The 23,835-nt window shown below is 37.0% G+C and overlaps 1 protein-coding gene across 15 annotated transcripts in view; it reads left to right on the top strand.

Moving 5' to 3' along the window:
- The window catches only part of ELAVL2 (ELAV like RNA binding protein 2), a 209,922-nt gene that overhangs the window by 48,978 nt on the left and 137,109 nt on the right, over positions 1–23,835 (top strand). For 7 of the 15 annotated variants that reach the window (XM_087886313.1, XM_034410533.3, XM_087886318.1 and 4 more), the window contains one exon: positions 6,435–6,550. The exons of the other annotated variants lie outside the window; for them this stretch is intronic. The gene's annotated coding sequence lies outside the window, so the exon portion shown is untranslated. Of the gene's footprint in view, positions 1–6,434; positions 6,551–23,835 lie in introns of those variants that run through there. 15 annotated transcript variants of the gene reach the window in all.

The raw sequence follows: 23,835 nt of genomic DNA, 5'->3' as shown, positions 1-23,835 counted from the left end.
AAAATTGAACCTAGGGGAAGGAGTTATAGAGGACTCCCCCTAAAGCAGCCCCCTGTGATAATACCCCTGAGGGGTTCTTATGAGTATGCACAATTACTTTTGGGAATACAAGTGTGTGCTATTTTATTCCCTGTATACCATTTTGCTAAATTACTGTAGAATCCAAATTGGTTTTCCGACCAAATTAATGCTTGAAGGAATCTGAGTTGCTGAAGGCCACAAATGGAGTTGATGAGTCTTATTGCATTTTTTAGGAGGGGGAAAAAATGACTGTAGTTGAAAATAGTGAAAGTCCGGGACCATGAGTTCTTATAAGTGGGCTGGAGGGGAATTTCTCAACGTGGTGGATTAGATGGAGTGGCGATTACTCTCAGTGAAGTATAATAGCATTCAGTGTAATTGAAAGCTAAATGCAGATGCAGCAAATTGAATACAGTAAGGAAAAAGTGAGGCAGGCCAGAGCCAGCAATTATTGATGTATGATCTGTATGCATAGACATCTAGGTGCATATACATGCAAGCATCTCAGAAATAATCTGTAGTGCATACATAAATATTAAAAGCATTGACACCATTGCATTTTCTAAATTAGGTAAATATAAATTATGGCTATATCTAAGGCCTTTTGATTTGAATTGGCAGAGATGTTTTCATCTCATTAAATGAATGGCAATTACACAAGCTGGATTGGGCCATTGACCAGATTCTTGCTCTGTAATGCTTATTTAAAACAATGTTCTATGCAACCTAACAACTGAAAACTGCTTTTCTTACTATATTGCTTTGCTTCCCTGTCATTTCTAACTGTTTTTAGTAAAAAAAAATATTCTCTTATTAGTCCCTTTTTCTTCTTTAACTCATTGACCTATTTTGGGGCTCAGGAAAAGCTAAGACCTCTGTACCTTGTGCATCCTTAAATAAAATTTCAGCACAAGATTAGACTCTGTCCTGCATCCTGAACTGGTAATTATAGTAATTATTGCTCCTTAATTAATCTTGAAATTTCATGTTTTGCTGAGTGTGGTAAAGGTATACTTTCAAATGGAGTCTACCATATTCAACATTGAGCCTGCATTATGATGTATGAGCAAAATACAGTTATCAGAGTAGTAGAAATGGTTGATTCTGGATCTAAAACGGACATTGATCTGAAAAGCTAAAATATAAAGTTATTGGTCTACATTTGGTTTGAGGTAGCAAAAATTGTAGAGACCTAATGTAAAAGGTTATAAGAAACGAGCCATCTGGACTCTGTAAGTGTAGCATAAGAAATGCTGAACGTTATGATTAAAAACTGCTTAAGCAGAACCTTATGAATGTTTGTATGAAATTAGAATTCCAAAATGAACATGAGAATGAACATGCATGTAGGTAATGATTCTAAATTGCAAAGGGGGGGGGAAGAAATCTTTATCTGAAAAGCATATTTTGCCTATTACTTGACTAAAACGGTTGTGCCTCAACTTGGTTAATATATACTGAGTCATTACTTTCAAATGCTCCTACAGCCTTGGTTTTAGAGACATGAATCACAGAAGGCAGCTTATTGCATTGATGGTGAACAAAGATGGAAATTGTCTTGTATAAAAATAGAGCTGCATTTGAAAAGGATAGTTTTCATTAGGTCCATTTTTGTTACAGACCACCAGATGAAGAATGCTGGTTTGTGCTTCCCATTAGGATAAACTGAAATACTTCAGTATTACATTTTTAAGTCAGGGAGCATTTTGGGAATAGTCCTTAGCAATGGAAAAGTGGGCCAGTTGCTTGTTCCACCTCTGCAGAATTTGTCCCTTGTAAATGACTGAACAAAATCAGATGTCACGTTTTACATTCTGTATATATTATTAGGTTCTGGCTTCTGGATGAACATTGATTCCATTCCTTTGTAGTGAAGCATTGCCCCAGACATTTAATTGCCAGATGAATTGAGAGACTTCTTTCTTATTCGTCTGTTTTCTTCCCGGTGTTTGGCTCTGAGCAAGAATACTGTATGTTGACTGATAAGCCAGAGGCTTTTTGTCACACCTAAAATGCTTACCAAGCCATCAGAGCTAATGATAGTTTTGTTTATTCCTTCGTAGTTAGCCACACATTCTGCACTATCCATCACTTTGCTAAAATAAAGCATGCAGATAAAATGATGCTTTAAACCGCTTAGAGAGGGCTGTAAAGCACTGTGAAGCGGTATATAAGGCTAAGTGGTTTGCTGCTTATCTGCTGCTGATTTTTTTTTCACCCTGTTGGTCTATGCTGGTGGGGGAAAGAATTTTTGATCTTGCTTTCATGTTAATGCACATACATGGAATTTCTCAATATTTTATTTTGAGCCAAATAGTTCAGCCTTTTAAATGTGAAGATTATTTCTTGTGGTTTTTTTTAATGCTTGTTGCTTAAAAGTCTAGGTACTGAATCTTTCTATTTTGGGTTTAATTATGTATATATGGAGGACGGGTCTCAAAATGTGCATTCTGAATTTGGTTTATGAAAGTTAGTATCTAGATTATACTCTTCCATGCACTGGGTTATGTCCAGTGATGGGATTCAAGTAATTTAACAACTGATTCTCTGCCTTAATGATTTCTTCCAACAACCAGTTTGCCAAACTGCTCAGAAAGTTAACAACCGGTTCTCCTGAAGTGGTGCAAACTGGCTGAATCCCACCACTGGTTATGTCCCACATTACTTTAAGTTAAAACTTGTGACTGATGATCAGGGCTCTGGAGTCGGGAGATAAATGTTCCGACTCCGACTCCTCAGTTTTTGTACTTCCGACTCCGACTCCAGGTACCCAAAATTTCCTCCGACTCCTCGACTCCGACTCCACAGCGCTGCTGATGATATTATTGCAAAGAAGAATAAGAAACACCTTTTAGAAAGCAAAAGCCTCTTTTTAATTTTTTTTCTTAAAAAGTAACCGAGCATGTGAAATAAAATACCAAACAAAAGAGAATGTAGAATGCAGCAGGTGTTTTATCCCTTTCTGCAGAGAAAAGAACTGAAAAATGCTGCCAGTATTTGAAGATCAGCCTATGTTACTAGCTCAGCAGGCTTTGTTGTCAAATTGTGGGGATTCCAACATCTAATGGATTACAACTAGAGCTGTGTTTCTATATTATGTGCCAAATTATACAGATAGAAAGAGACTGTAGACTTAACAGTGCTGCCTTGCTTGATTCGGCTGATTTTTTTTTTTAGCAAGGGCTGCTGAGATTTGGACTGCAATTTGAAGAATGCATATTTGGAATAAGCCCCATTGAACTCAGCAGGGCTTTATTCTTGATAAATATTCCATTAGAATTGCACTATCAGCCCAGGAATGGTGGGGGGAGCTGGTGAGCCATGAAGCATTACAAATATTTTGGGGATTCCAAGCATGTTCTCTTATTTGCAGGTTTTTTAAAAAATGCTTGATAACACTTCTGCATATGTTGTATTTAATTGCAATACAACAGGGATTATAATTTGTTAGCAATTAGTCAGTTTGGTTTATATAGGACCTGCAGAAGAAATGTTATCAAAATCCTCTCTTCAAAGAGGAATATAAGCTGGTTTAGTGGAAGCTTTTCCACTTTGCAATCAAAATCTAGTTAAAGAGAACTACTAGTGTTTTATAAGACTAATGTAAATAAAGTTAGATTTAAAAAGATCTTCTGATGATAAATAGTACAGTTTATGTTTGGTAAATGTTAGAACTTAGTTTTGTAGGCCTACTAAAGAGGTGATTATTACTTAGTGCTACAGTAAGGTGGATGGTGTTTTGCTGATGTAAATAGGTCTATGTCTAAACAGATTATAGTTAGTTTACATGGTGGGAGATTGGGAAAGAAGAAAATAACCTCAAATCTGATGCTTTGGTTTCTGTGTTTTTCTAAGTGTATTCCTACTAAGACAACAATCCATTTTTACAATATTCAGAATTTCTTTGTAGTGAAACATTTGGGAATGCCACCTTAGTTTTTTTAATAATCAAAAATGCTTTTCAAGTTCACATGGCATCTGCTGTGTCATAATAATGACAATTGGGTTATGGTACCTAGCTAAAATCTTTGAGGCTTGGAATAGAGACTTACAGAATTTTATTTTTCTAGGGATCTGATCAGAAGCAAATAACTAGTATTGAGCTTGACAATTGTAAGAACAATTTAGGAATCTGTTTTTGTAATAGCAAACTGCTAGAAACTATTTCTTTATTTCATTACTTAGCAATTAGCACCCACTATTGAAGATTTGAACTAAGCATTTTAACTTTCTAAACCCCATCCTTCTAAAGTTCCTTCTGTTGTCTATCAATAGAAGCTTGGAACCCATCAAGTCATGTGTGAAGTTACAATTTTTTTACTTAGTGTGTTTTCTCTTTCCTTGAACTATAATTTTAGTTGCATTCCTCCATCTGTAAAGAACATTTTATAGCTTTTCTGTACCCTCCCCTTTTTGTTTTTAACTACTTTAAATAATAGGATGTCACTGGCAAACTTACACCCTTCTGGCATAGGCCATTTATGAGCAAGCTAACATCAGTCCACATACAGATGGTTTTTAGAGCCTATGTTTCCTGTGTTTTAACTGTGTACTTGTCCCATTACTGGGATTTTTTAAAAAGAATACAGTATTTTGGGAATACTGTAAATAAATAGCTGTGCTGACATCTAAATCCTTGTTTGTGGACATTCTTAAAACCTACAAAGGTTATTGACCTAATGTTTACCTTTCCAGAAATTGGGATAGTCCTTTTTACCTTTTCATAATGTTATCTTAAATTCTTTTTGCTAATTTACCTGGAAAAAGCACTAAGGCAAGTGGCTTGTTTATTTTATTTTGTCACCTGTTGTAGATTAATAAATATTTAGGTCCAAACACAAATCCCTTAATTTGTTGTATGAGTCTGAACAGATGAAGTAGGAAATTTTGTTGGGTGAATGACTTTAGATAGATGATAGAAACTTATAGTATCTAATATAAAACTGAAGTAGTTCTAGAAGTGGCTAAATGTGTAAAAGGTACTTCTGAATGTTGCTTTTTCAAAATGATATTTTTCTTAAATACCTAGATAACCCCTCATTCCACTGCTGTCTCCTTTCCCTTGTCATATCAAGTACAGGATTGTAGAGGTGTTAAAAGCAGTTTAACACTTGAGCTTGTGAAAGTTATAATTGGTGTTAAGATTAAACTTGTTAAGAAGTGTTGCAAAATCCCACGTAGTATTATGCTAGGTGTTATTGTGAGAAGGTATATATTGAGTGAATATAATAGGAAAGGCTAAAAAAGATGCCAGTTCTAAAAACATCTGTATAAACGAAGTGCTCTCTTTTACAAATAGCTGCTTTGGCAGGTAATTTTGGGAGTGCAATCCCTGTACATCTGGATTGTGACAAGTTGGGGAAAGTAGATTGATGTATGCGAGGATTTTGTAAAGTGCTAATGTTCGCTTCCAAAATGTTTTATTTCTGAGTTTAATCAAACTTAACTGGGGATTCTTTAGTAGAGGAATGATTTTAACTTTTAAATTGTCATACATACTCAGAATTTAAATCATATATGATTTTATATAGCTTCCCAGTTGTCTCCCACATGATGGAATATTAGATTCACATCTGTCTTAAGTCTTATATATCTGGTGCTGTCAAACCTATCACCGGACTGTAGTAGAAGAATCCTTCTAAATAATACATCTTATTTCCTGCCAAAGTTTGTGGTCAACTGAACTGTTCAAACTACCTTTTTATTTCAATTTTGCTGCCCTCCCAAGAAGCCAAACAGCCATGAACATCAGTGTCATGGTTTAAAATAGCTCTTTTTCCTGAAATAAGAATGCACCCCATAATAGCTTTAGGCCCAAATACTTGCTTCAGTAACGTTAGCATTCTTATATGTGCATGCTTTGAAAGAAGTATTTTAATATGTAAAATTTAATTTTGCAACTCTTAAATCAGTTGGATAGGACCTCTGTTCTGATGAATGTGAATTACATACCGGTATATGCTATTCTCGGGAAATCATTCAAATGCTTATCAATGTACTTGAACTCTGGAAAGATTTAGAGTGTGATAAAGTTTTGCATGGTTGCTGTGTTGGATGTTGTTTGGTTGCTTGCTCAACTATAGTAAAAAAGAAAAACATAAAAAACAAACTGAAATTCTGGCTAAGAAAATTGAGACATTAATAGTTGGGTCAAAATGTGTCTTGTTTGGTCAGGAATCTGATGTTTTCTTGGAAGCTAAGTTTAGTTGAACTTGACTTCAAAATTAAGAATTGTAGAATTAATTGCTGTTGCAGTTGAATTGTGTACCGTATGGTGGTTTTACAGAAGAACTGGTTGCTGTACATATTTGCACAAGGTTTACGTTAGTATAACCAGCGTGGCCCCTGTATTAATAATTTTCTGTTAAAAAACAAACTAGACTAATAATCTGATTTGTTTGTTCATTTAATAGCAGAACGTTCCATATGCTCCAGTTACAACTCTGAGCAGGATTTTTGAGACTGACTTGCATTTCTGTATGTACCACTCACTTCCAATCTTGAATCTGCAAACATAACCAATTAAAAGGTAGGAGGCAAGCACTGTTATCGTTTCTCTAACTAGATTGTTTTCCTTGAGTCTTAAAATCACAGTGGGATCAAATTAATAGTTTATATCTGCTATTAATTTACAAGTATTATATGACAATATATTCCTTTGCTGTTTTCTTGAACCCCAATGATAGGAAGTGCTATTTTGGATGCTCTACTAATTAGTAGTGTAGACACATGTCTAAAAACATCCATTAGACATTCTAAAGGTCCCTCTGCTTTCCCATAATAAATAATCAGCTATATTTTTGATCTGAGAAACATGAAAAGAGTTATAGGTATTGTTTTTTATAACCTGTCTATATTAAGAAATTCATTAAATATGCCTGATAAGTGTGTTGTGTAAATTAAAAATGCAGGTCAGAATAGTATAACCAAGCCCATAATAAAGCCAAAATATTCTTATTCATATCACAAACATCTACATTTTTTTAGCATCATACTTAACTTGTTTTGGAAAATCACTCCAAAAACAGTTTGTTACAGTACTGGAAAGGTAGGTTGTTTTTCTCCTAAATGTATTATTGATACTGGCCATTATTGTTGTCCTTTATTGTTGGTATTGCTTTACCAAATAAAGTAAAAGCAACAGCAGTAGGCATTATGGTTAAAATGTTGTATATGCAGATATAATGTAAACACCATCAGGTGTATCGGATTTGTAAATTTAGAATTACGCTTTTAACGTAAGAGATAGGTCTGCAGTGTATGAGAATGGATTTGTAAGTAAGGTAGTCTTTGACTTACAAGTATTGGTTTAATGACTAAAGTTACAACAACACTGAAAAAAAGTTACTTACAACTGGTCTTTGCACTTACAAATGTCAACAGTATTGCCATCATGGTCATGTGATTAAAAATTTGGGCACGTGACAACTGGCATGTGTTTACTACAATTTCAGTGTACCGGGGTCACATGATCACCATTAGTGACCAAACTGGATTTGCTTAATGATTGTGTGATTGCTGTGTAATTCACTTAATGATTGCGACAGAAGTCATAGAATCGGGCGTGATTTACCAAAGGCATCATTTAGCAATGGATGTTCCAGTCTCAATCAGGAGAACTGGTATGTGTGTGATTACTCTGTGGCCCCAAGGCTAAAATACTCCAGATTTGCTCTGGAATTGTTTTATTTTTCCAAAAGCCCCCTGCAATCTTATTGCTGAATTTAAATTCTGTGATTTACAGAGTTCTTTTCTGCTATTTTGTTCTTTTCTGTTATTTTGATGAGACAAACTCTATCTCTGTATAGCTCTATCTCTGTAATATGAACTGTAATATGAGTTCATATTTTGAAAACAAACCCCAACAATTTTAATGCCCTAAAAGTTTTAAGAAGGAAAGAAGCAGCAAAATTCCTCAACTCTCCCACTCACATTTACTTTACACTTATTCTGTGCCCAAATAGTTAACTTTCAATTACATTTTCTTGATTTAGGAAGAGAAGAAAATACTAAGTAGCAAAAGCTGACTAAATATAAAGAAAATATGCTGCCACCATGCTAAGAACATGGTAAATACTTTTGTACAAATTACATAACCAACATAACAGCTCTGAGAGGATTCCGGTTATATTTCCATGAAATGTATTTGGATTGTTGGCAGGGTATATAAAAGGCCCTTAATGAAAACCATAAAGCTCAGGCAAAATCATAGTGGAGACTGAGTTTCTATTAGATGGAATGGTTTGAAATTGCTGCTTTGTGGAAGTGTTTTTATGGATGGAAGAGTTTGGATATTATAGGCCATATAATACTAAAAACTTGTCAACACTTTGGCTGTAGTGCTTTTGTTTTTCTAAAAAAAACAAATCAAATGATACAAACATGATTGCCTCGTTGAAAATGTTAGAGAAACTGATTTGGTTTTGTAGTGTAATTAATTTACACTTTGCATATATGGTAATGAGCAGATGTCCAATTGAAAAATCCATTAATTTTTTGCAAGAAAAATAAGATTTATACTACATTGCTTTCAATAAAGTAGAATATTTGTAGCTCAGAGTTGACATTTATTTATTTATTTATTTATTGGTTCGATTTATATGCCGCCCTTCTCCGGAGACTCAGGGCGGCTTACAATGTGTTAAGCAATAGCCTTCATACTTTTGTATATACCTGCTTAGTAGAACTTTAGGGTCGCCCTAAGCGGTGTTCTTTTTTTTATACAAAGTCAGCTTATTGCCCCCACAAACTGGGTCCTCATTTTACCTACCTCAGAAGGATGGAAGGCTGAGTCAACCTTGAGCCTGGTGAGATTTGAACTTGCAGTAATTGCAGGCAGCTGGTAGCTAAGTGCTACTTAACAGCACTTTAGTCCGCTGCGCCACCAAGGCTCCAGTACTAGACAGCATCATCATTGGCACTGATGATGTGGTGTAGTTTGGGTCATGAAACTTCTGCAAGAAAACAACCAAACTCAGAACACCTAGGACCCCTCCTCATATTGCTTTTCTTGGGCTCCATTGGAGAAACAAGGAGTTGGTTGACAGGTTTTATTTTGGAGCATTTATATTTAAGTGTAGGAAACACATTCAGAAGTAACAAACTATAGAAAATGAAAGGGCCTTTGCAAAGCTCAGAAGTATTTGTCTTTACTTGACCAACCTCTCCTAACATATCTGGGGAGAAATTATAAATGTTATGTTTCAAGTTTTTTTAGCTGCCTTTCAGCATCATATTTGAATCCTAAATTGCAATTAATCTTCAGTAAATATTATTTTTTTTAAATTGTTGAAAATAGGACCATTTAATGTAGATGTGCTTGTATAATATAGATTCTAGACTTTGGCATTAGAGTTTTAAAGCGAATAAGATTCTTTTGAAGCTGGGCTATAGGATGAGTCGAGGTGGCGCAGTGGTTAGAGTGCAGTACTGCAGCTACTTCAGCTGGCTTCTAGTTCAGCAGATCAGCGGATCAAATCTCACTGGCTCAAGGTTGACTCAGTCTTCCATCCTTCCGAGGTGGGTAAAATGAGGACCCAGATTGTTAGGGGGCAATATGCTATTTAGTATGCTGTCTTTGGTGTAAGCCACCCAGAGTCTTCGGAGAGTGGGCGGCATAGAAACATGAATGAATGAAGCATGCAACTTTATGGCTATGTCTTGCTCTTTTGCTGTGTGGAGCTATAGTAACATAAAGTAGCTAATGTCTCAAAAATACATTGAGTGAAAATCAACTCAGACCTACAGTAGGTAACATAGTGAACTAAGAAACTTTGCTCCTTCCCCAGCTGTATTTTTGAAATATTCCTATAATAAAAATAAAATGAGTAAGTGACATTCGGTAGATCACTAATGTCTAGGCTTTATTTGCAACATGGAGTTTGGCCCCCACAAATACTCCAGTATGGTAGAAGGAAGCGATGGCAGAGGCTAAGTTTAACTTCTGTTAATGTGGTGCCTTCTATCCCAATGTGCTGATTGTGACAAATCCATCTTTAAAATACTTGATAAGTGTACTTACCTGTCTTCGTAATTTCAAGTATGTCACCTTCTCCCCCAGAGCTGCCTGCTTCTGACTCATCATCAAGTGGCATTTTAAAAATTAACATGTTTATTGCATTTTCGGTTGGTTTGCTTAGAAGTGTTAAATTCTCTTTGTTGAGACACATTGAAGTGAAAGTGTGTTGTGGTTACTTGCTAATCATCAAACTTAGATTTATTTATTTATTTATTAATCAAATTTCTATACCGCCCTACTCCCGAAGGACTCAGGGCGGTGAACAGCCAAGATAAAATACAGATAATACAAATATTAAAAATCCCTTAAAATTATTAAATATTTTGGCCGAAACACAGATTAAAATTGATCACAGATTGATCAACATTTAAAAATCAGCAGAACAATTCATGTAGTAAATTCCATATGTTAAATAAAAGTGTCTAAAGTACACTGGTGTATCTATATCCTTGCCTACTATCCAGCTTCTTTGACTAAGTCTGATTGGTAGAGGAGACAAAACCTATTCCATTAATATTGTATTTTTTTTTTCTAAATTGAAAAGGCCTAAACTCTATATCTTTGTTTAGAGAGGACATTCTACATTGGATTGGATGGATTATTTTAGTAATAACATGTATCTTTTGCAATTCCACCTTTTCTGAGATATGGGACAAGAACTATACAGTATTTCTAATGGGAATAAAAATATAATGGACAGTATCAGAAGGATTTTATCCAAATACCAGTATCTATCACACTCTCGCCTATTTATCTCCAGCATAGAATATGATCCATCCACTATACTTGAGGTTGATATCTTGTGTCCATGATTTTATTGTTCCCTGGTCTGTTCAGACAACATCAGAAATCAGTTATCTTCCCCAAGTTTTTTTTTAAAAAAATGTTTAGCCATTTTTTAAAATTCTGGAATAACTCCTGTTATCTCCTTATTCCCCAAATTAGGTTGACTCTTTGCAATCAAATCTAAATATTGAAAGAAGTCCCCAAATAGCCCTCGCTTTATGGAGGTGGTGCAAAATAAGAGAAATCGGGGTGATTTATTTGCAGACTTGTACAAGTTTGATAGTGTGCAAGTTAAATATTTTTATCTGGAAAATATTTTCCAGATAAAATCTGGAATGTTAAGGGTCTAGACTAGCTTGGAAAATAGAAAAAATATCCCAGAAAAGAAGATCATGATAAGCCAGTTTCATAATACCATCAAGAAAACTACTTGAACTCAGTGATGAAATCCAAATTTTTTTACTACCGGTTCTGTGGGCGTGACTTAGTGGGTGTGGCTTGGTGGGCATGGCAGGCGAAGGATATTGCAAAATCTCCATTCCCACCGCACTCTGGGGCCAGCCAGAGGTGGTATTTGCCGGTTCTCCGAACTCAAAATTCTGTGTAGTAACCCAATAAATATTAATGTGCTGTTAAAATATTTACTTTGCAGGTTGTAGAAATAAAATGTTTTCTGTAGTGTTGCTTTGTGGGGTTCTGTTTCCTAGAGCAGTGCCCCCCCAACCTTTTGGGCACTAGGGACCGGTTCCGTGGAGAGAGGTTTTTTCGTGAACCAGAAGGGCTTCGCTTGTTTGCTTGGGCCCGATTTCTGGCATGTGTGGACTGTTGCCAGTCAATGGACCAGGAGTTAGGGACCCCTGTCCTAGAGTTCCCCAATTTATTTTGCTGCTTTTCTAACCATTGAAATTGCAATTCTCGGCAGCCCCATCCAAAAGTGATCAAGGTTAATGGCATTGGAGTCCAATCTTGGTCATGAGAATAGTGGGGAGAATGTAAAAGAAGGAGCTTGCTATTATAAACTGTTGTGATTTGTTTGTTCAATATCGATCCTGTTTTTATCCCCAACAGCTCATGTTGGCATAAATAACACACACTCCTGTAATTTTTAATCATGACAATAACAATCACTTTCTGAAGTGTAAAGTGGGTTAAGGCAGAATGATTGTCAAAAGGTCACCAAGTTTTCATGGCCGAGAGTGGACTTGAACCTGAGTCTTCTGTGTCCTAATTCAGCACCTTGAGTTGTGGTTTTGTTTCTAATGCATGCTACCACAAAGTTGGTCCTGTGTATCTAAAACAGGTTTACAAGCTGTGTTTATAGTAAAGACATGTAACTATTTCCTTTAAAAGCTAGATTATCGTATTTTCCATGCCACATTTTCCATGACAGTGCATGTAGACCTCAACTTACGACCGCAATTGAGCCCAAAATTTCCATTGCTAAGCAAGACAGTTAAGTGAGTTTAGCCTCATTTTACAACTTTTCTAGCCACAGTTGTTAAGTGAGTTACTGCAGTTGTTAAGTTAGTAATACGGCTGTTAAGTGAATCTGGCTTCCTCCTTGACAGTAAACCTTTCTTTGCCGTAATAGCAGTGGTGAAATCCAAATCCAAATTTTTTTACTATTGGTTCTGTGGGCGTGGCTTGGTGAGTGTGGCAGGGGAAGGATACTGCAAAATCCCCATTCCCTCCCCAGTCTGGGGCCAGCCAGAGGTGGTATTTGCTGGTTCTCCGAACTACTCAAAATTTCCGCTACCGGTTCTTCAGAACCTGTGAGAACCTGGATTTCACCCCTGCATAATAGCTTTTGATTGGCTGGTCTTTCATTAATTTGGACAATTCTGTTTTAAGCCTAATCCAGTTCTTTATGTTTACCATAGTTGCTGGCAGCAAACTCCATAGTATAGCTATGTGAAAAAAAATACTTCTTAGTTCTGAATCTCCCTGCATTTAGTTGCAGTGGATGACCTCAAATTCTAGTATCATGAGAGAGACCAAAAAAAGGTTCTTTGTTATTGAATGGGGCATAATTTTCTAGGCCTTTAATCATGCCTCTTTTACCCTTCTTCACTCTAAACTAGAGTCCTGATTACTATAGGCTCTCCTTATAGGAGAAGCTGACACAGCCCTTGTTCCTGGCCCCTTTTTGTACTTTTTTTCTAATCTTAAAGTCATAATTAGCATGGTCTCTCCAAAATTTGTTCTTTCCAGAGCCATTAGACTACAATTACTATCAACCTCAGCAAAAATGATTGAAGGCTAAAATGGGTATGCTTAAATAGATTTGGAAGGCAAGTGGTTTAAAAAAGATGGGATTAGTGAATTAGCTGATAGTCCCTTGTTTTTTCTCCTGTGGCACGGTTGCAAAGAAACCTTTTGTTGGTAACTCTGATTTTCTGTTGGCTTTAAACTGAACAAATGAGTGTTAATGGTGGCTTACTGAAATAAGTTCTAGTTATTTTTACCGTTAGCTTGTTTCAATGAACCTTACATAATATTAACTATACATTGCTTAGAATAATAACAAAAATTTAAAATGCAGTTAGCCGTGAGTTTGTGTCCCTTCGTTTTAGTGACTGTTCAAAGTGACTGTTCAAAGACAGTCGTTTTAGTGACTGAAAAAAGTGACTTATGACCAGTGCTTTCATTTATGACGTTTGCAGCATCTCTATGTTCACATGATTGTGATTTGGAATTTGGCAACCAGAATGTATTTATGATGATTGCAGCTTCCCAAGATCATATGATCATTATTTGTGACCTTCCCGGAGGGAGGGGGTTCTGTCAATCAAAGCGAGATTTACTTAACAGCCATGTGACCAATTGCTTAGTGACAGAAGTTCCAATCCCAGTTTTGGTGGAAGTTGAGGACTACTTATAACCAAAACCTCCCCTTTATCATGAAGACAACCCACAAAAATAAAGTCTACGTTTGCCTACAGACATTATATAATAGTTATATGTCATAATAAATACTAAACATTTCCACAGCTTTTGTGGCAGCCCAATTTATTAAGTAATTGCTGTCATCAGAAAAGAAAATTTATTCCCTCAATCCAAATTTGAGCCTTTCTGTTCCATCCACTAATATCTTTTGATGCAGAAGGAGAAAGGGAGGCATAATTGTTGGCTGTTTCAGTTTATATTGTGTGCATGGCTTAAATTGGGTGTATGCGGCTACCCACTTGTGTTGGTAAAAGGTTGTAATAGCATGTGAGAATTTATTTATTTTATTTTATTTATTTATTTTATTAAATTTATATACTGCTCTACTCCCGAAGGACTCGGGGCGGTGAACAGCCAAAAAATAAAACACATAGATTACAAAATTTAAAACCACATTAAATAATTTGGCCCGGGACCTTGGAACTAGGGAAGAGCCAGAGTGCCAGTCAGATAAGGGGCAGCTTATCCCTCAGTAGGAATATGGGCATGAGAAACATCTCAGAAGGGACCCTCCCCATTTTCCTGGATTAGAAAGGTGACAGGAGAGAGACGTACTTTTAGACATTTAAGATTGATATCAACCTTGTTGAGGTAGTAGGACACGCAGATATAATAGAAGAACTACTTTATTATAAGGCCATGTTAACAGAACGTTGCAAATTTGAAAGTATATTCCTCCCTTGCTGTTTTTGCAATCTTGGTAGTACAGTGGTCTAAGGCATCCTGTTATTAAGCTGGTTATTAAGACCAGCTGCCTGCAATTACTGCAGGTTCGAATCTCGCCAAGGCTCAAGGTTGACTCAGCCTTTCATCCTTTCTAAGGTAGGTAAATTGAGGACCCAGTTGTGGGGGCAATAAGCTGACTTTGTATAAATATACAAAAGGATGAAGGCTAGTGCTGAGCACATTGTAAGCCGCCCTGAGTCTCCGGAGAAGGGCGGCATATAAATAAAATAAAAAAAAAAAATCTAAGAAACTAGAGAGGGTCTCTCCTGAGATGTTTGCCATATCTACCCACATGCCTACTGCAAGCTATAAATTGTGTTCTTACCCGGCTCCCAAACACAACAAACCCTCTCTAGTAACCTAATTGTTCCCTTTACTAGGGGTGCCAGCAGCCCCGGCAAAAAGTCTTTTTCTCTCTCACACAGCAGGCTAACAAATCTGCCTGGCAGGGAGATGAATAGTTGTCTGCCCCACCTATTCATCTCCACCCCCTGTGTTTTATCCCCAGAGCTAGGTTGGGGCTTCGCTAGCAGCGGTGGCTCTTCCGTCCCAAGGACCGTCCCATAGATTTTCACTACTCTCCTCTGCCTTCTGCGCATCCACGCGTCAGGCACTGGACCCTCCTCTTCCTCATCAGCCACCTCCAGACCTGGGGGCTGTTGACTCTCCATCTGAGGGCTGATGGATGGCCCAGGCTCCATCTCTATCTCTGACAGCTCCATTCCCTCTTCCCCTTCAGAGCTCTCAGATTGCCTTGATGCTGGCCCTGACTCCCACGCCGCCGCCTCATCTGATTTGGCTGCCGGAGAGGCCAGTGGCCGACAGGCCACAACAAGCTGCTGCTTATCTGATCATTGTCCTGGCTACAGTCTTCTCCCTGTCTTCTAAGGTGCTATGCCCATAGGCTGTTATAGAGCTGAAGGAAACACCTTATGATATGTTATAATATATATAATATATAATAATATAATATAATATAATAATATAATATAATATAATATAATATAATATAATATAATATAATATAATATTATATTATATTATATTATATTATAATATAATATAATATAATATAATATAATAATATAATATAATAATATAATAATAGTATAGTACAGTACAGTACAATACAATACAATACAATACAATACAATAATAATAATAATATAATATCTCTGTTTGTTGATGACACTGCTGATTCTCCTTTCCTGCATGGAATAAAAGCTTGTAAAGCTCTTAATCTAAACGCCAATACAGAAAAACGTTTGAAAACTTTTATTTACATGGAAGCTAGGTGGCAGCACCAGCAAACCATGACCACCCTAATAGCACCTACATTGACCTAGCTGAATTGAAGTAAAATCATTTCGGTGGCAGTCTAACATTTTGGGTCTCAATGAACGTCTCTGAAAAATGACCCTTATTTTTGCACATTTCAAGGTGCCATTTGGTTCTATCTGTTGCTACAAAACAGTTGGAAGGATACAAGATATTTTGTGAAAGGGTGGGAGACAGTATATGGCTACACTTGTTTTCCAGTTAGTTTGATATTCATGTGCCAATTTCACCTTTTTGGCAAATTCTTGAATGCTTTTAGGCATTTTCTAATCAAATTACAATGGCAGGCATATCAGAGGTCTAAAGGATGGATAGTTAATGGTGGCTGCACTGGAAATACAGCCCTTAGTGTCAGTGGTGGGTTTCAAAATTTTTTACTACCAGTTCTGTGGGCGTGGCTTGGTGGGCATGGCATGGCTTGGTGGGCATGGCAGGGAAAGGATACTGTAAAATCTCCATTCCCACCCCACTCCAGGGGAAGGATACTGTAAAATCTCCATTCCTTCCCCAATCCAGGGGAAGGTTACTGCAAAATCCCCCAATCCTCCTGGGACTCGGGAGGCAGAGAATAGATAGGGGCGGGGCCAGTCAGAGGTGGTATTTACCAGTTCTCCGAACTACTCAAAATTTCCGCTACCGGTTCTCCAGAACTGGTCAGAACCTGTTGAAACCCACTTCTGCTTAGTGTAATGGTTGTGTGTGGCTTATCTGTAAGTGGAGGCATTTGTTGATTTTTCTTGGTTCTGCGACTTTAGGAGAATCCGATTGAATTTTAAAATATGTACAGCCCTCTCAAAATAAATGATATGACTGAAACATGCTTTGGCATGCTCACATGAAGTGGGTGCAAAAATTGAAATGAAATTGGCCCATTTCTTGTGCCACTACACATGTTTGAAGTTCTCTGTTACATTTCTGCAGATATTTGCATTGAGTGGTTTGGATAACAAATTTAGGACAGGTGGACTTCAACTCCCAGAAATCCCCAGCCAGCCTTGCTGCCTGGGGATTTCTGGGAATTGAAGTCCTCCTCTCTTAAACTTGCCAAAGTTGAGTAACACTGCACTAAAGCATGCTTGTTTGTTTGTTTGTAAGTAGCTGGGGGTTAACATGTTTTTAGTGAGCCCAGTTGAAAACCACAGCTGATAGTGAAATCTGATATTGTGGTTTATTCTAAAAATCATGATTAAACGTGTTTCTGCATGCTATTTCTCTATGTGAAATATGAATTTAACCTTCCAGTTGATACACTTAGGATCTTGGTAGCGTTTGGGTGACCAACCTAGGTGATGAATTCTATATTTTAGAGCTGCTTAATTTTAGTTATACCTTATTTATACACATATTCAAATTTTAGGCCACTGTTTCCCAACCTTTTTATGTGGGCCTCAATATGATCAAAAGCTTTTGAGGATCCCACCTTCAGCACCCTATATAGGCCGTGTTGCTAATATGAGATGTGTGAGTATTATTATAATACCAATCTTCTAGATAGCATTTGTGAGATTGCAACATCAAAATTTATTTTCAGCTTTTGGTATTCATATTTGAAATATTGTGAGATATTGTACAAGAAGACAATGCCCTCCAAATTTTGGTCATTCAAGGTATATTTTTATTTTGGAGCTGACCACAGGGACTCTCCTGAGCCATAATTTGGGTGATTCTAGAAAATCTCAATTTATTTAAACCTGTTTATAACACTTTCAGAATGAAATATAGCAGTGTTGGCAAACCTTTTCGGCATTGAGTGCTGAAACAGGAGCGCGTGCGTGGGGAGCGCCAGAAACCAGAAGAGCAGTCCCTGGCATGCACATGCGGGGGAGCCCTGAAAACTGGAAGAGCTGAGCTTCCGGCGAGCGCATGCGCATAGGTCATTTGGTCTTCCGGTTTCTGGCACACATGCACGCACAAAGACAATCTAGCAGAACACGGAAGAGCAACAGGCAATGGCTAGCGTGCCCGGAGAGATGGCTCTGCATGCCACTTCCGGCACGTGTGCCATAGGTTCGCCATTACGGAAATATAGCATTGATTATTGAAGGCAAAGTTGAGAACAGGTATACTTTAGTGTAGCAAATAAGAGTATTAATTCAGAGTGCTGTTTAGATTATTTCTCCATTTTCTACGTATTCTTTGTGTAGCTACTATTTCATCATTAGAAGTGAAATCAAACTGATCTGTATTATTGTAGGATTAATAATTAACTAGTGTATATTTTCCTGGAATGGATTTCACAAGTCATAACTGGACATGTTGCTTGTTTGGGTTTGACTATGTCTATGCAAAGTAAGGTGAAACCCACACAGAATCATCTTGTAGGGGTGATAGGTGGCATAAAAAATTAGTAATTAATAAAAAAAAGTAAACAATTAGGGCTCTCCAAACTCTGCTAAAATTATTTCTGACAGTAATCATGTTGGTCTCTCTTTATTATCCAGACTATTCTCTGTGCCAACAAATGACACGTTAGATATTTGCCTGGAATGGCTTACTTACTGTAAAATGGTCTTCAATGTTACAACAGTATGAAAATTGGAAAGTGCTTGTTTTCTTTTTTGCTACTGTTTTGAAGGCTGTGATTTCTGTGACATCAGAAGTTTATTTTATTTTGTACTAATTTATTTGTTTTTATCCTGCCTTTATTATTTTTTATAAATAACTCAAGTGTGAACTTATCTAATACTCCCTCCTCCTCCTCCTATGTTCCCTATAGCAACCACCCTGTGAGGTAGATTGGGCTGAGAGAGAGGGACTGACCCAAAATCACCCAACCGGCTTTCATACCTAAGGCAGAACTAGAACTCCCAGTCTTTTGATTTCTAGCTTGATGGCATTTTTTAAAAAAAGATATTAATATTCCTCACAAGTTTGTAACATTAAAGGCAGGGGTGAAATCTGGTTCAGAAGCGCATGCACCGCGTGCATGTGCTTGCTTCGCTCGTGCGCGCATGTACGTCCCGTGTGCCTGCATACCTTCTGCGCATGTGCAAAACCTGAACAAGCGCAGAAGGTAAAAAACACATTACTTTCTGGTTAAAACCAGGAAGTAATGACACCCGGGCGGACTGCCATCGCTACCGGATCGCCGAACCACCGGCCAAGATTGCTACCGGATCAGGTGATCTGGTCCGATCTGGGAGCATTTCACCCCTGATTAAAGGACATTGTGAGGTGAATTGGCAGGGGCAACGTAAGTGCTTATGTAGCCCAGTTAGGATATGTATGCAGTTGGGTTCATCCTTCTGGATTTGGCTGTCCTCAGTGGAAAGCAGTATCACTTTTATGTGTGCTAAATTTGTTTTAGCATAAGCAGATTATTCAGTGGCAAACTGAAGTTAAACAGTGACTATATTTGGGCTGCTTTTATTGTCATAGGTGTACTTGTAGGCTTAAACCACCTAATAAAACAAAAGCTTCAATGAAGCATTCATACTAATTTGTTTGAAAGCAAGCTTTAATTACTAAAATGTACTTCTCAAGCACTTTAATGGACTAACTTAGTAACTGCCTAAATGAATAGAATTCTATTATGTGTCTGTTAAACCAGGGGTCCCCAATCCCCAGTTCGCGGACCAGCAACCGGACTGCGCAAACAAGTGAAGCCCCAGGGATGCAGGCAGCACACAAAACCATGCCCCCCTCTGGTCTGTGGAAAAACCTTTCTCCACGGAACCAGTCCCTGGTGCCCAAAAGATTGGGGGCCACTTCATTAAACTATTAAACATATTATACAATGCATAGAAAATGTAAGCCTTTTGTAAATAATTGGTCCAGTAGTTAAGGCACCAGGCTAGAAACCAGGAGACTGTGAGTTCTAGTTCTATCTTAGGCAAGAAAGCCGGCTGGGTGAGTTTGAGCCACTCACTCAACTCATGATGTCAGGTTCAAGCAACAAGCTTGTCAGTCAGTTCCTGTCACAACCAAAGGTTCAACATTCAGTTGATCTGGATAGTGCACTCTGCATGTGTGGGAAAGACACAAGGAAAAGAACGCAAGGCTTCTGAGATATGTAATGAAGTCAAATATAAGAGCAGATGTACTTTTTCTCTAACACTTGAACCCTTCTTATAGCTATATAAAAATCATATTATTCCATTTTATCTAGCTTCAGGAAAAAATTAAAAGTTTCAGGAATAAGGTTTGGAAATTCAGTGATTGGCACCTATTACATTTTTGGGGAAGAGAATGATTTTGCTGTTGGGTTCGCTGTTCCACTTAATATTAACAACTGTAGGATTAAAATTATACGGAAAATGGAAACGTCTAGAAAAAGCATTATCCCCCTCCCTTTTTTTTAAGTTGAAAAAAGCTGCTAAAATATTTCCAATTTTTTAAAAGAAATAAAAGAAATAGTATCACAAAATCTATTAAGCAGCATAATCTATTAAAATACTCATACTAAATTAAGAAAAGGAACAGCATGCTAAAGTCATCTTCATTCTGAAAAATTAAAATGTTCTGAATTCCATGGAAATTATTAAAAGAATTCAGAAGCATTAGTAACTGCTAACAGGCTTCAGTTTTGGAGGCTTATTTTGGTTTTAGTGTTATCATTTTGTTTAATTTTCCTAAACAGGCAAAATTGAAAGAAATTATATTTTAGATCAGCAGCTTTTTGCTTCATTTATAATAAATTTGCTCAAATGAATAATTAGTAATTGAATAATTTGTATAAATATTGGGTATCCTTGTTAATTTCAACCAAATTAACATAGTGATTTTATTTCTATAAAATGTTCTAAAATATTAACTGTATTTCGATTTTCTCAGTTTTTACTGTTCTCTGTCTTCAAAATTTTCTATGTTGCTTCAAAATAAATATCTGGGAATTTTATAGTTCTAGTTTTTAACCATCAGTAAATATGAGGTGACCTGCTTATTTCAGTATGCCTAATATACCTTGGTTGCCTTGGATTCCCCACTTAAAATCTCTAAACATTGGAGAACAATGATTACCAGATGTATTTTGAGTAATTATTTTGTTGTTGACCAATTTAGAATGGTGTACAGTACGTTTCAGAGATATTTTTGGTGGGAAGTTTTATTTTTCTACACACATTGCCAGTTAAGACTTTCACTGCATCAATGGCAAATATATAACTGCATTGTGAGAAACAGTTTTTTTGATTTTATTGAAAAGTCCTCAAGTTGCTTTGCCTTATTTGCTTTGATTTGATGTGTCCTCTTACTGTGCCTTGGAGCAGAGTAATGATGTTACAAGAATTAATTGTTCTGATAGTAGACTCAGAATATTCACAGACAAGCTATGCATTTTTGTCCATAGTGTTGTCGTTAGGACATCCGAGTGTTTCAGTCATGGGCTGGTAAAGTTGAACTGTGATTGAATAAATAAGGGCAATGTGAATTGTGTTCCTTTTGTTTGAAGATAGAAAACTAGTTTGGTGAAGAATGGTGATATAGTACAATAGAACGTAGAATAATTTGTTTAAAATGTACATGTTAAAAAAGTACAATTTATTTGTATTAGTCTCTTACAGGAAGAACAGCACTTAGTTTGTGAATAGTTTGTGAAGAAGCTCTTTGGCGAATGACAAGTTTGTATGTATGTATGTGGGATGTGGTGGCCAAGATGCTGAGCTTGTCGATCGAAAGGTTGGCAGTTCAGCGGTTCGAATCCCTAGTGCCGCGTAACGGGGTGAGCTCTCGTTACTTGTCCCAGCTTCTGCCAACCTAGCAGTTCGAAAGCACGTAAAAAATGCAAGTAGAAAAAATAGGGACCACCTTCGGTGCGAAGGTATCAGCGTTCCGTGCGCCTTTGGCGTTTAGTGATGCCAGCCACATGACCACGGAGACGTCTTCGGACAGCGCTGGCTCTTCAGTTTTGAAACGGAGATGAGCACTGCCCCCTAGAGTCGGGAACAACTAGCACATATGTGCGAGGGGAATCTTTACCTTTACGTATGTATGTATGTATGTATACACACACATAGAGAGCTCATTCTATTATTGTCCTGCTGATCTTAGACACTGAGTGCTAAACAACCACAACCAAAATAGAGTGTCTTCAAGATTTAAGTTATATCATACTTTTTCTGATGTAGTAAATATTTCAATTCAGGGTCAGACTGCTTGCTATGGAGAAAGAATCTCAAATAGCTTAGAGTTTTTGCTTTCTTCCTCCACTAAGAACACTTGGTAGCTTCTGTGTAAATTATTATTGATTACTCTGGTTATCTATATAACTCTCTGCTGACCCCATTAAATGTTGTTGAAACAGAGCGTATTAACATCAGAATTACTGCTGTTTGGGCTTAGTTATACCAATGCAACTGCACTGTAAGATTGTTCAGATTCAGATTCATCTTCATTAGCTTCATTAGCTAGTGATTGTTATTATAATAGTAGAACTTAGAAAACTCTAGCAAGAGTATGGATGTCAAATGTTCAAATAGTTTCTTCTTTTCATTAAAGACTTGCTTTCAGTAAGAAATATAGTATGTGCCCTACAGAGATAATACATACCTTACAGAGATAGTGTCATGGTTGCCATAGAATATCTTTAATAAAGCTTGTGAAAAGTTGCCTCTGCAATTCAATAATCTGATTAGGCTGGAGCAGGAATAAGTTCTTTACATCTGTTTTAAAGGACTTTGCAGCTGCAATTCTAGTTTGCCCAGATCACAGCAGAAATCTTTTTAAAAATGTAAGCTTTAAGGCAGGGGTGAAATCCAGCAGGTTCTGACAGGTTCTGGAGAACCGTTAGCGGAAATTTTGAGTAGTTTGGAGAACCGGCAAATACTACCTCTGGCTGGCCCCAGAGTGGGGTGGGAATGGAGATTTTGCAGTATCCTTTCCCTGGAGTGCGGTGGGAATGGAAATTTTGCAATATCCTTCCCCCAGGAGTGGGGAGGGAATGGAGATTTTGCAGTGTCCTTCCCCTGGAGTGGGGCGGGAATGGAGATTTTGCAGTATCCTTCCCTGCCACACCCACCAAGTCACACCATGCCCACCAAGCCACATCCACAGAACCGGTAGTAAAAAAAAATTGGATTTCACCATTGCTTTAAGGGGTAAATATCAGGTGACAGACAACCATGACTATTGTCTTATATGTTCCGGATAAGATAATACAGATGGTACAAAGAGCTCCTTGTAAAATTTTAAAATATCTGTAACATAACTAAGATGAGTTTATCATTTTGCAAGCTAATATATTTGCATTGAGTGTAGAATCAAGTTTTGGACTGTATTTTTAGGATTTGTAGGATACTAACTTTGTTCTTGGCTTCATTGAATATGATGGTTAATATAGAAAGTGTGTATAAATCATGGAGTAAATCAGATGAAGTTATTAAAGAAGCTCTTCCAGTTAATGTGGAAATATTTGTGGCTAAAATGGGATAGTTACCCCACCCCAAGAACTGTTGTGCTTCTGCTTTTTCACCTGATCTTATTGGTTAATGTTAATCTATTTGTACATTTGTTATGTAGAACTGCTGCCTCTGAAGATAAGCCTAGAACAGGACTTCAGTAAGAATTATAAAGTTTTAGCAGATTTAACATGGGTGAAGGTGGTTCATAAGATAGAAAAAGTTCTGTGATAATGGTAAGTAATTTTTAGACGATTAAGATATTATTAGCATAAGGCTATTCAGAGCATTTAAGGCAGAAACATAATTTTGGTTCGAATTTGGAAATCAATGTAAATGAAACAAATTTTATAATTAGATATGCTTCCCTAGTAAATAGCAAGGACTGTTTCTGGACTTATCACAATTCCTGTAAAGGCAGCTCCAGATAGAAAGCATAACAACACCAATCCAGTCTAGAAATAACTAGGAATCCTTAAACTATTTAAATCATGTCTGTTTTTTCTCAGTAAGTTGAACCCTTGTAGTTTATATTCCTTGTTTTACTTCCCAAGCTTTTGTTTTTGGTTCACACAGTTACATTTCTGGTTGACCAGATAACATGGTAAAAACAAACCATTATTAGCCTATATGGCATATTGGTTAATATGTAGTAAAATGTGAAAA

The sequence above is a fragment of the Pantherophis guttatus genome, chromosome 2 (assembly GCF_059756535.1).
Source record: "Pantherophis guttatus breed Tessera chromosome 2, ASM5975653v1, whole genome shotgun sequence".
Taxonomy (NCBI): domain Eukaryota; kingdom Metazoa; phylum Chordata; class Lepidosauria; order Squamata; family Colubridae; genus Pantherophis; species Pantherophis guttatus.
The sequence above is the reverse complement of the archived record's forward strand: the minus strand, read 5'-3'. Positions and strand labels throughout refer to the sequence as shown.